We start from the raw sequence: 12662 nt of genomic DNA, 5'->3' as shown, positions 1-12662 counted from the left end.
CAGCCTCTCCCTTTTCCTTTCTTTCTGTACTTGGACTGCCTTCCTTTTCTTCAGCCCCTTCTCATGGCACTACATGGTTCAATTCTGTAGTTCTGGAACCAGGAGAAGAGAAACAAGGAGATAAAATTATGTTATCCCAATATGCTGGAGGAGACTCTGAGCAAAATTAAAACAATTCCCCTGTAGTCAACACCACAGCAGAAGCTGGGCTCTCCACCACACGAGAAACATTCTGCATGTAAATATTTTCACTTTTTCTTGTTAAAGAAAAGAGGAAACCAGGCAGAGTTATGCATGGTCCAGATGTATTAGATTAGAAGGATGGAAGTGTGAAGGAAGGTCAGATACTCTTTGCAAAGGAGAGAAACCCCATTACTGATAAAGGGCAGAATGAGTGTTACAAGGACAGGGAGACAGGTACTAGCAGGCTGCCTCTGGAACATCACGGAGCACTTGCAAGGTGCCAGCAGACGAAACCCTGGCCACCTGTGCAAGTGGGAGGGAGAAAAGAGGAAAGGCTTCAGAACTGACAGCCTGTAATATAAGGGCTCTCAGTCCTCACTGTGACTATGAGGATGAATTAATCCTAATTAGGAAGTTAACCCTAATTTCCCCTCTGCATACTATTGAGAAACACCAATAAAAAAGTTTGTCCAACAAAAACATTTGATGTCTACCCCTCATTCATTTAAAAAAATTCAAAGCTCTGGAACCAGAATGCTTAGGTTTATAGTTCAGGCTCCACTGCTTATTTAACAGCATGATCTTGGGAAAATCACTTGTGTCTCCATTCTCCCATTTGTAAAATGAGGATATTGTTAGTATGTACTTCATGAAGTGCTTTTTGTGTTAATTTAGTTAATATGTGTAAAATTCTTAGAATGGTGCCCAACGTAGATCAAGTGACATCACTAGTAGACCATGGTGGTGGTGAGGAGGGGGAGGGGGAGGCCGGGAGAGGACTTCATAGGTATTATCTTCCTTTCAGCAATCTTTTCTTACTTATTTCTATTTCTGAAACCATCACTTCAGCTTCTAACCCCAAATCTGGGCATTACTGTATCTAAGATTTCCAGAACACAATCAATTTGGCGACAAGCTCTTGGTTGGACCGTCTTATGTTGACCAGTTCTTCTAGTTCATTTCATTAGCAAGGTCTTCACTCTAAGTTTACCTTGTACCTGAAAAATGGCCCATGACTCCTTAGTCTTGCTGTCTCCCTGGTTCCCTCCTCTCCATTGTGTTTCCACAATGCTGTCAGCTTGGGTAATGTCAAAACCTGTTCAAAACCTGTGGTGGCCCATTGCCTGCTAACTAAGCAGGAAGCGTTCAGTCCAGGATTTGGGGCCTTGGGAGATTCTGATGTGCGTTTCTAGAGTAGTTACTTCTATTTATCGATATGCACCAACTGCTCTAGTCAAACGAGGTTTCTCAGTTACCTGAACTGTTTTCAGTTACTGATTATGCTACTTTCAGCTATAGGGCCCTGGTCAATTAACCAGGATTTCAGTTTCCTTTTTTGTAAAATGGAAGTTATAATAGGCTCTACTTTGTGGTGTGGTTGTGAAGATTACAGGAGTTTACCCATGTAAAGGACTTAGCACAATGCCGTACATAAAGTGAATACTCGATAAGTGCCAGTCATGATGATGATGATGATGATGATGATGATGTTATTATCTGTGCTGTCCTTTTACATAAACCTTCATCACCTCTGTTCCCTTTTTGACTAAACACTAGCCATCCCTGCAGCTTTTAAGTCTTTTCTCAGACCCTAATTTATTTTCTCAAACTCTGACCATTCTTACTTCATCCATCCAGACATCTCTCTCTTCTCTTCTGAACCCTCATGTGCTCCCCTTTCTTTTGGAATTTATAATATCCTCCATGTCCTACAATTATTTTTGTTCTTTCAAAAACGTTTTCCTGCTGCTATGCTTGCTAATAAACCACAACAAAAATTCTCAGACAATTAACCCCTTGAAGGTAAGGACAGCTGCTTTACTCATCTTTGTACCCTTGCATTATCCAACATGATCACATGGAAAATCCTCAAATGCCCCTTTACTTGATAATTGAAATTTAATAATTAAATTACTAAGCTTAATTGATAAATCCAGTTTTCTGGATAACCTGTCCTAATTCCTAGAAATTATACATTTCTGAGATGCAGCTATAGAATTAGATGTTAACTACTTCCGAAAGCGCCTAGTTCCCATAGGGGACTACTTGATAGGAAAGCATATCCTCAGGACAACAGTAAACTTGTGGTATCCAAAGTAAATGAGAACTTTGTTGATGCTTATTTACATGTACTGGTGGTGGTGCAAGAATTGCGGTATAATTTTTTTCTGTGTTTAAGCTTCAAAGTTATTAATGTGATCCTATATTTTCCCTCTTACCCAAAAAGGAACTTTGCTCTAACTTACCTTTTTTTCCCCTTTATTCTCCTGTGACCCCTTGTTTTTTCACTTGGGTGTGGGGTGGTGGTGGAAATGGTTTGCTATCTCAGGAGTCCACCAGGTGAAATCTGAAACTGGGTCCCCGGACACAGAGAACACGGAGAGACCAAAGAAAGAGGCACCGCAGTCCAGATTGTAGGCGGCAGTCCCAACAAGCAAGGGAACTTGACACTCCAGGCTTGTCCCTGGCAGCCCAGAGATGAACAGATCTCTGCACCGGTCCGCCAGAATCTTTAACGTTTATATAGAGGCCTTAACTCTCAGCTGGGTTCAGTGACATATACCGTCCAGTTGGTCTCAACAACACGTTACTCTCTCAAAACTAAGTCCTTGAAAACGGACTGCCTGGCTCCAACTCGAAAGTCAACTAGCTGTTGTGTTCTTCTGATGACCTTTCCAGTACTCTACCCCTTGTAACAGGCGCTTACAATCTCTCACTTCCCGTTTTGTGCCCTCAGTGGTCAGCAAGGGGTTTCATAAGTAACAGTTTTATCCACCAAGTGCACCATGTGATACAATCCTCTTCAACCCTCAGCCTCCGGGATTTAATAAATCTGTGGCTCATATCATGGAGTTTTTGGTGGAAAAAAATGTTATACTTTGGATTCATGGTTTTAATCTGTTTTTCTTGCATGTGCCTGTACTGTTGCTGTGCTGTCTGCCTCCGGTGCCGCCAGAGAGCGGCTAAGCCAGCTGCCTCCATGCAAATGAAGCCCCTCGCTGACCTCATAGGGGGGACTGAGGGAGATGAGGGTGTGTGAGGTTGTAAGAGCCCATCAAGGGGTGGGGTGGTACAAGAGGTCATGGAGAGGACATGACCACCAGGTGACTTACGAGCTGGACCCAGGAAATCACAAGGTCCTCACCCTCCTTCTCATCCTTGAAATGGACATTCTGCCTTCCATTCCCATAGTGGGGACTGTTTTCAAGGACTTAGAGCCCTCGGGAGAATAACGTGTTGTTGAGACCACTTGGAGGTATACGTAACTGAAGCCAGGTAGGGCCTCTATATCAACTTTTAAGATTTTGGCAGGTGGGTAACGAGATCTATTCATCTTTCGGCCACCAGGGCAAGCCTGGCACGTAGGTTCCCTTATTAAGACTGCCACCCACCAGTCTGAACTCCTGTGCTTCTTTCTTCCATCTTTCCTTGCCCTCTGTGTGTGGGGGACAGTTTGAGAAGGAACAGGGAAGTGTAAGGAATGAAGAGGATCCTTTCCCACCTCTTTAATCCACATTGCCTTATCTGCTCCCTTTTAAGGTAGCTGCCTGCGCCTTGAAAACTTTTAGTTGCAGAAAGCTGCTCATTACAGGCCTCAGATGAAAAGCAACAGCTTTCCTCAAGACAGAGCAGGAACTGCTTCTCTGGTGGATTGTTAAGCTTAGACACTGGGTTCTCTGGACCATCCTTAAGCAAACCAGACCACATGGGCAATGCTTTGATAAAACAAAAAAGGCAAGATAATGGGGAACATAATTTGTTTCCAGATTAATGTTTTTAATGATGTTCTTCTATAGATTGGATTTCCAAGAATCCATGCCCTATAACCTGGGTAAGTGAGGAACAATCTGGCTTAGCCTAAGGAAGATTTTACAGATTCAGGGACTGGTGATTAGAAACTCCTCATGTTAGAACCAGGGGATTGCTTAAGCAGTGTCTACTGGGAAAAGGCCAGGTCACAGCACCTCTTACCAGGATCTATGACAGTCTCATGCTTGAAAATATGGACTTAACACAGGTAATAGAATCTCTTTAAAGATATCTTTCTAATGTATTTACTTTCCAGACAGCCAAAAGCCAGGCTACTAACAGATGAGTTGTTTGTACTTTAAAAGTTTACTGTTACAGTTAGGACATTCTTGATGGCATTTTATATTCTCTTTGCAGTGCAGCCAGCTGATTCATGCTGTATTCTGAAGGTTATGAGTCTCCGTGTGATGTTAAGAACTCTATGTCCGAACCATTAAAGAAGAAGTGTATAAAGTGCAGTGTTGCTCAGTGAAAGTCTATGAATCAGAAGTATTTCACTCTATGCCATGGCTCTAGCTGTATTGTGGCTTTTGAGCACTGGTAGCTCTACTCTCCTTCAGGTCTGGAATTATAGCTGTCTCCTCCAGTGAACAACATAGAGCAAGTTGTCACTGAATGAGCTTTTCATATTTATTACATGTGTTTTTTCAGTGCAACGTAGAAATGCCACTGTTTGTTGATTTACCGCTGTAAGGTTTTCTGCGAGATGCTGATAGAACTACCAAGATGACTCAGGTATAGTCCCTGCTCTTTGGGAACTTATAAGCACACCTGCAACCAAAATGGCAGGATGAGTCAGAGATTATTAGAAAAGTACAAAGCATTAAGAAGATTCAAAAGAAAGAGATAACATTATTTGTTTGGGAGACCTGGAAAAACTATGTCAAAATATCTTTTAAGATGTGCACTGAGGGATGAACAGATGGAGCTTGTCTGAGCACAGGAAACCCAGGAAAAGGGGAAATCGTGGGTTTGGCCTTGCAGCCCGAGAAAGTGTGGGATGCTGTTAGAGAACAGCGCATAGTCATAGGGGCTATGTTCCCCTGATTCTGGCTCTCTTCTTTACCATATTGTTGTAAGAAAGTGACTACCCAGGCAACAGTTACATTTCCCAGATTCTCTTGGAACAGAGGCAGAAGTGATGGGTATTTCCAGGCCTCATGTACCGGTTAGATATTGAGTCTACAAGTGACCTTGAAAGTCTCACAATTGTAGTTGACATACAGCCACTGTCCACCTAGATTTGGAAGGAGTAGAGTGGAGCACTCCCTACCTTCCCTCTACCCCAAGAGGTGAGCAAGAAGAGCAGCTCTTCAACGTCTTTCACCCCTGAGACAATGGGTTTCCTTAAGAAAGCTGAAGTTTACCTTAACGAATGTGGTACTTAAAAGGGAAAGGCATCCCTGGCCCATGTTTTTGAGAGACAGCATGATATAGTGGAAACAACTCTAGGCTAGAAAGTATGGATTTCATTTATTTGTTCATTCACTCATTCATTAATTCATTTCATATGTACTGAGACTTTCATAGCCTGTCAAATCTTGAACTAAATTCTAGGAATACTGTGATTAATAATGCTTAGTTTATGGCCTTATAGAACTGGTATGCAGGAGAATGAAAAAAACAAAAACAAAAACCCCCACCAGCCTGGAATGATCCACTGGAATGCCTTCTATTCAACATCATTCAGGAGCCTGATTCTCAGAAATACAGAATCTCAGCCCCACCTCCAAATCAATGGAATCATAATCTGCATTTTAACAAGGTTCCCAGGGAATTTTCATGCACACTGAGAAGCACTTGTTAAATGGGTGCTTTGGTGGGAACAAATATGGGGGTAGTGGGAGCCCAGGGGAAGGACGGTATGTCCAGTCTTGGCTGAGACTTTTCAGAAGGCTTCCTAGACTATAAGATGGCTGAACTGACTTTTGAGAAGCATGTTTTAGTCATAATAATTATGTGAGTTTGGGTAAAGCTGCTTATTTTCAGCTTTGGTTTGCTTCTCTGCAAAAATAAGGATAATATTCCAAGGTTGTTTTGAGTCTCAAGACTTTCCAAGATTGTTTGAGGCTCAAATGAGGAATGGGTAAAAGTGTTTTGAGCACTCTAAAGCTGTATGCAAGTGGAGTCTTCTATTTCTGCAGCTGTAGTTGGTGTGCAGGAAAAAATTGTGTTCTCTGGTGTAATAACACATTTTAGACAATGTTTAGTAAGAAAAAATTATCCTGTATGGATTCTGTGTTTTAAGTATACACAGAACTAAAAGAAATTTTTTTTTTCCTCCCACTTATTACAGTGAAGTACAACATCTGAAAAATAGGTCTATATTCCCTTGGGGCTTGTGGGGTCTGCACTTTAACCATTTGTGCTTTTTTACAGAGTTTATCCAAGTAAAGAGATAGTGGGGAGGAACTTTCTTCTGACTAAGACAAACATTAATTCCTTGGCACAAACAGAAAAATAGAACTGAGTTTATTCAGAATTAATAGGACTACAGAAGGTTAATGAAAAATAAAGAACAATAATTAATTAGCAACATTAGCGATCTGACCAGTCATACAGTCTCCATGCTGAACTTCCTTATGACCAACAAACATTTTTAGTGTTTATTAGGTTTTAGGTAAGGCCCTAGTTATATATTGTCCAGTCACACAAAATGATGTATTCTTTTATGCTTCTGTTATTTTGTACATTTTTTTTTCTTCGTCTGTAGTGTTCTTCCTTTTCTGGATCACATAGGCTCCCTGTGCCACCCAGTGAGCTCCCAAAGACTCATTCAGACATCATCTCTTGACATTGTGAAGCTATTATTGACAAACATAGGCAGGCCAGTTAACCTTCCTCTGTAATCCCGTGGAGGCAAAAAAGTGTATTGAATTGCACTATAATCATTACTCCATGTGTCTTACTCACTTCCTATCCCTAGCATCTGGCACAGGGCCCAGCACCCAGTAGGTTTTAGATAAATGTTTGTTGAATGATGTGAGAAAGGCCAGCAACTTTATGAATGAATACATAAACAAAAATATTTCATACTAATACTGATAGATGCTTACTTGTTGATGTCACTTAGGGAATTCTGTTAGATAATAGTCTAAGAAAATGTAAAAAGAAGTAGTTATTCATGGATCTTAGATGTTCTGTCTAAAACATGCTTAGATATTAATATATATGTAACATTACAAATTCTTTAACTCAGAAATTCTATTTATAGGAATTTATTGTAAGGAAATTAAGAATGTAGAAATAATGTGCATGAAGATCTAATTACAAAGGTATTTGTTTTCTTCTGTTTATAATAACAAAAAACTAGATGAGCTAAATGGTCAACATTTATGAATAACTTAAATAAATTATGGTATGAAATTGAAAGTGATGCCATAAAATGTTCTTTAATTTAGAATTATATTCATGTTATTTTAAATGTAAAAAGCAGGTTACAAAATATATGTTCACTAAGTTGTTGCGTTAAAAAGAAAAATTAGATGTTTAGAAGGGGATGTCTGGGAAGAGACATTCACTAAAATGTTAATAGAGATTTTCTCTGGTTGGTGAAATTATGGGTCATTTTGATTTTTTTGTTCTCTTTGTCTGTAATTGTTCAATATTCTCACACTAAAATGTACTAATTGTATACTCAGTCTTTAAATTATAAAAGGAGCCATAACATTTTTGGAGCAAATCATCCCCGTGGAGGCTTCTAGAGAGCCTCATATCATTTAGTGTTCCCCATATTCTATTATTATGCAAGTCTCCCTCCTCCTCCAAGTGGTTTCCCTAGAATATTATAGGCTGGTGAAGAGATAGGATGGGATTTAGGAATAGGAGGTATAGGAGGTAATTCAGTGTATTCACGTTGCCCAATTTATCTGCTGCGTGTAAACAACCAGCAGTAGGTTTTTGGGCTGGCTGGGTGTTGTTTTGGGTCACTGATAGCAGGATTTAGAGTGGAGAGGAAGAGGTGAATCAGGAGCCAAACATGCTGACAAACGAGAGGGTATGCAGTGCAGTTTTTAGATATGATAAGAAGGACGGAGAGAGGGTGGAACTCACGTTCTTTGAAAGAACATGGCTTATTTTTCAAGAGAAGTAGTATGGTTCTGGAAGCAGCTATGAAGACACCAACCACAGCTACGGATCTTGAAGAACATAAGGTATGAGAGATAAAGGGGTACCCTTTGAGACGGTCATAGAGGATGTGGCACCCTGAAAGCCAGGTTTCAGTTAAGGCAGGGGATGCTGCTGGCAGTCTTGTACTTCAAGCTCAAGGGCTGTGAGTATCCCAGAGATGGCCCAGGAATGCATGGTTCCTGGTTTAGATCACTTGCTCCAGGCAGGAAGCCATACCTGACATACACAGAAACATTTTGATGCTGAGCAATAGCAATTGACTGTCAGCCCTGGACTTTAAAACCAGTCCAGCTGGATTTATAGTTTTGAACTGGTCACCCTTTGAACACAGTCCTGCCCCTAAGTCCCTCTTCCTCTCTTGGCTGGTATCTGACTCAGCAATCTCAAATTCCATATCATGAAGGAGTCAGACTGTGACTTTCAGTGCAACAGAAGTTCAGAGAAGACAGATCAGAGTGGCAGGGGGAGCTGGAATGGGGATGATGCATGAGAATGACTTAGCTAATTCTTGATGAATATGCTTTAATCTATAGATACTGGAATCAACACAGGCACAGATACACCAATGGGGAGGAACATAATATGAATATTATAATACTTTTTATATGATAAAATTATTTTTATTTTTCCTAGCCCATATTTTATTAAGTTTAATAAGTTGTTTATTGAGGTATCATTTACATACAATAAATTTCACCTTTTTTAGTGCACAGCTCAGACTTGTCAATATATACAGTCATGTGTCTGTGTATTTTTCTCTTTTCTGAAGAGCTGTGCTTTTCTCTTTTTTTCTGAAGGTTTAGGAATCTTGCCATAAGTCCTGTGAGAGACTTTGCTTCACTTCTCATTGGTTAGAATTACCTCAAATTCCCAGAACTGCATCAAATGACTAAATCAACTGATGGCAAGGACAGTGGGACCAAATCAACTAATGGCAAGTACAGTGGGACCCTTAGTTAGCTTAGAGCATTCAGAACCCAAGCCCTTGGGATGAAACTTGCATAAGTTCCCTAAAGCACATGACTGTGCCGAGTAGACACCTGAATTAGGTGAGGGTTTGCCAGCAGAAGGGGTGCACTGACGTTGGCTAGACAGGGTCCACTGGAGTCAGTAAGTCTTTGCAGGCTACTTTCACACTGGCTCTACCGTTTTAATTTATAACACAGTTTCTAAAAAACTTTCACATGTATTATTCCGTTTTTTTTTAAAAAGGTTAACAACAAACAAAAAGAAGCTCCAATCTCATCCTTTAAAACAGATAATTGAACATTGTACTTGCTTCTCCTGCTCAGTCATAAAATAGTTCAATCATTTATTTACCAGTAATCTGATGAACTCCTATTCTGTGGAAGGCTTTGCAGGCAAATAAGGAAGGATAAAAATTAAGATTCCTGCTCTTACTACTTTACAACTTAGTTTAGATGAAAAATTAAATAACCACAAAAGATATGAATAGCAGCTTTACATAATTGTGCCAAGATGGCACAGGCTAGGTGACAATTAATGGCTAAATGACAGTAAGTACTGTGTCAGGTCAGAGGAGGACAAGATACCTGTGGGCTGGAACGGGTTGAGAAATCTTCCCAGAGGAGGATGGATTATAGATGGCTCTTGCCTGTCAGATCTGCAGAGGGAGACAGGAACAAGGGAGGGCCCCCAACTGAAGCATCAGGAACTGTTTGAACAGAGTGGTGGAACAGTATATGTGCTTGTATCCAGGATGTACAGCAGACTGTCCAAATACATTTTTTTCACTCATTCATTAGATATATATTTTCTGTGTGCCTATTATGTCCCAAGTTCTGTTCTTGGCACAGAGGATACTACAGGAAAGCAAACAGACAAAAATTCCTGTCCTCATAGAGGCTGCATTCAAGTAGAGAAAGAGAGATAGCCATATGATAAGGGGAATATATCTAATGTTAAATATGATAGGGAAAAATCAGGAAAGGGGAAGGGCAGTATGATGGGGGAGGATATTATGATTTTAGGGATGAGTCTAGTCAGAGGTCTGAACTGGCTTCTCTGATGTATGTGCAGAAGCATACAGGGCAAGGGGAGATTGACCCCAAAGTCTCAAGGCAGATGGTGGTGGCAAACCTGTGAGTGTGGCGGGGAGAGGAGAGAGTGGAGGTCTTGCCAGACAGACACAGAGTTCAAGGCCCCTCTTTATTCTTGCCAATGGTGAGGGGGATGCTGGGAAGGCTTAGACTTACCCAGAGCTCGTGAAACTACCGGCCTCTTTTTTACTTCTACCACAGGGGAAGGGACCTGGGAAGGAATTAGCTGTTTCTTTACAAATAGTGGGAGTTAAGGTTGAAAAAGTAGGTTGGAGCCAGGTAGTGAAGGCCCTTAAAAACCAGGGTAAGGAGATTAGACATGGTCTTGATGAGGTAGGGGATGGCTGAATTCTTGTTTGCTTGGATTTCTGTCAACATGATAAGAGCTATGTATAGAATAAGCTCTCTTAAGTACCCTTTAAGTCAACTCATCTCTTAAACTTTTTGAAGCTACTGATGTGTTACAAAAGAGAAGAAAATCCAAAATAGGTTAGCAAAAATTGTGGCCTATTTAAAATGTTTACATTTAATAAATTAGCATCTTATCAGACAATAGTGCTATATAGTTGTGCTTCTCATATGACAAGATTTATTAAAAAAACACTTTGGTTCAATGTGACCTAGTAGGTTTGGTCATGGGACTGTTATGTAAAGTTATACAATGTACCCTTTTCAATTCTGTCAGCTTATCTCTGCATCTGGGTATGTAACCAAATTTGGGAATAACAACCCTCTACTTTGGGCTGACCTTCAACTTTTGCTGATTTCCCATTTGCTTACTGTCGGACCTTTTGCCATTCTCTGTCTGTTTTCAGTGCCCTTTCAACTTTTGTTTAATAACTTTTGACCAAGCCTGTCGTGACCCTCGTGTTTTGTCTGTTTCCCAATTTCTTGGTTCTGGCTCCTTGCCTGGATCCCTCAACCTGCCTCCATTCACAGCCTGGCAGGACAGATGGCCATAGGCTAATGGCAAGGACACTCCATCAGAGTATTGGCACTGCAGTCATTTAAGATGCATGACGGGCAGCAGAGAGGAAAACATGAATAGGTAGCATGAAACTTTTCACAGCTGCTGTACGTGCCAATTCTTGGCTGGACTGCTTTCTATCTACCTAAATAAATCACTGGAAAGTGAGACCTTGGGTAAACAAAATCTCTTTTTGGGTCATATTGACATTATTTTAATTCAGTGCATGCTTGTTATAGGTCAGTCCTGCACAAAGCTGCGCTGGGTCCTGAGGGGGATATAAAGATGACATGATGCTTACTGCCCTCAAGGAGCTTATAGTCCTAGGAGGGAGATACCCATGTAAATAGTAAATTATAGAATAAATTAAGATGGGAAAGTCCTTTGGCAGGAATCCAAACCAACCTGCAGGAAGCACACAAAGCCTTGAACTTGACCAGGTAAAGGATTCACTTAAGAGATTTAGGTTGTAGCTCTAGTTGTGATATGTGTGTGTCAGGGTCTTGAGAATCACACACACAATCATTTCTGCTAATTGTTTTGAAAAATTTATTAGTCTCATGATTTCAGGAGAGAAAGGAATATTTAGATATAATTGCCACAGTAAGGAATTTATCTATTGCATTGATGGGATTCAAAAGTGGGTCATATTTCAGTGTAGCACAGAGAAGGCAAATAGTGAATCTGTGGCATCTTACTACACTGATGATTATGGGTGGGAACTTGATAATATGGGTAAATGCAGTAACTACATTGATTATTCATGTGAAACCTTCATAAGAGTGTATATCAATAATACCTTACTTAAAAAAAAAAAGTGGGTCTATTTACCAGAAGAGAAAGTGACAATGAAAAAAAGCAAAGAAGAAATGGTTTATTATGGTAAAACTATGCCATGGATTAATCAATCCATTCTAATGCTCAAGGTCAAACAGTATGTAGAATATTTTGATCATTCCATTATCAAAGGCCCATTACATCAACTTTAATAGTTATTTAACCATTTTAGGGTGCAGCTTTCTCCACCTGAAAACACAAATATCTGTCCTCTACTTATTTATGTGGTCAAGATTGATTAGAAATACCTCTTTAAAATGCTTTGAAGTTGCAGTAAAGGATTGTTTTCTCCTTGGAGAGATACACCATATCAATTCTTTCAGTGTCCCAAATGACATTCCTAAGATTTATTTAAAAATAACTGTAGTATATAAAAAGAATATTTTACCTTTTTGATAAAAACAAGAAAATAACAATTTTAAACTCATAGGAAAATGCACAGGAACATTTTTTTTAGTAAAATACAAATTTTAAACACTAGTGGGTTCTATATTCCCTACCAATATTTAGTCAGGGAAATGTACATACATGAATTCATGCAGATAGGCATATGCATGCATATTTAAAAAATACATATTACAAGCCTTAATATGTATACAAAATCAAGACGTTCAGTACATAGAACTTTATTTTTCTAAAATTTCTATAATTTCTATTTCAACTTCCTTTTCTGG

Source organism: Manis pentadactyla, chromosome 12 (assembly GCF_030020395.1).
Source record: "Manis pentadactyla isolate mManPen7 chromosome 12, mManPen7.hap1, whole genome shotgun sequence".
In the NCBI taxonomy this organism is placed as follows: Eukaryota; Metazoa; Chordata; class Mammalia; order Pholidota; family Manidae; genus Manis; species Manis pentadactyla.
This window is presented reverse-complemented; position numbering follows the sequence as displayed.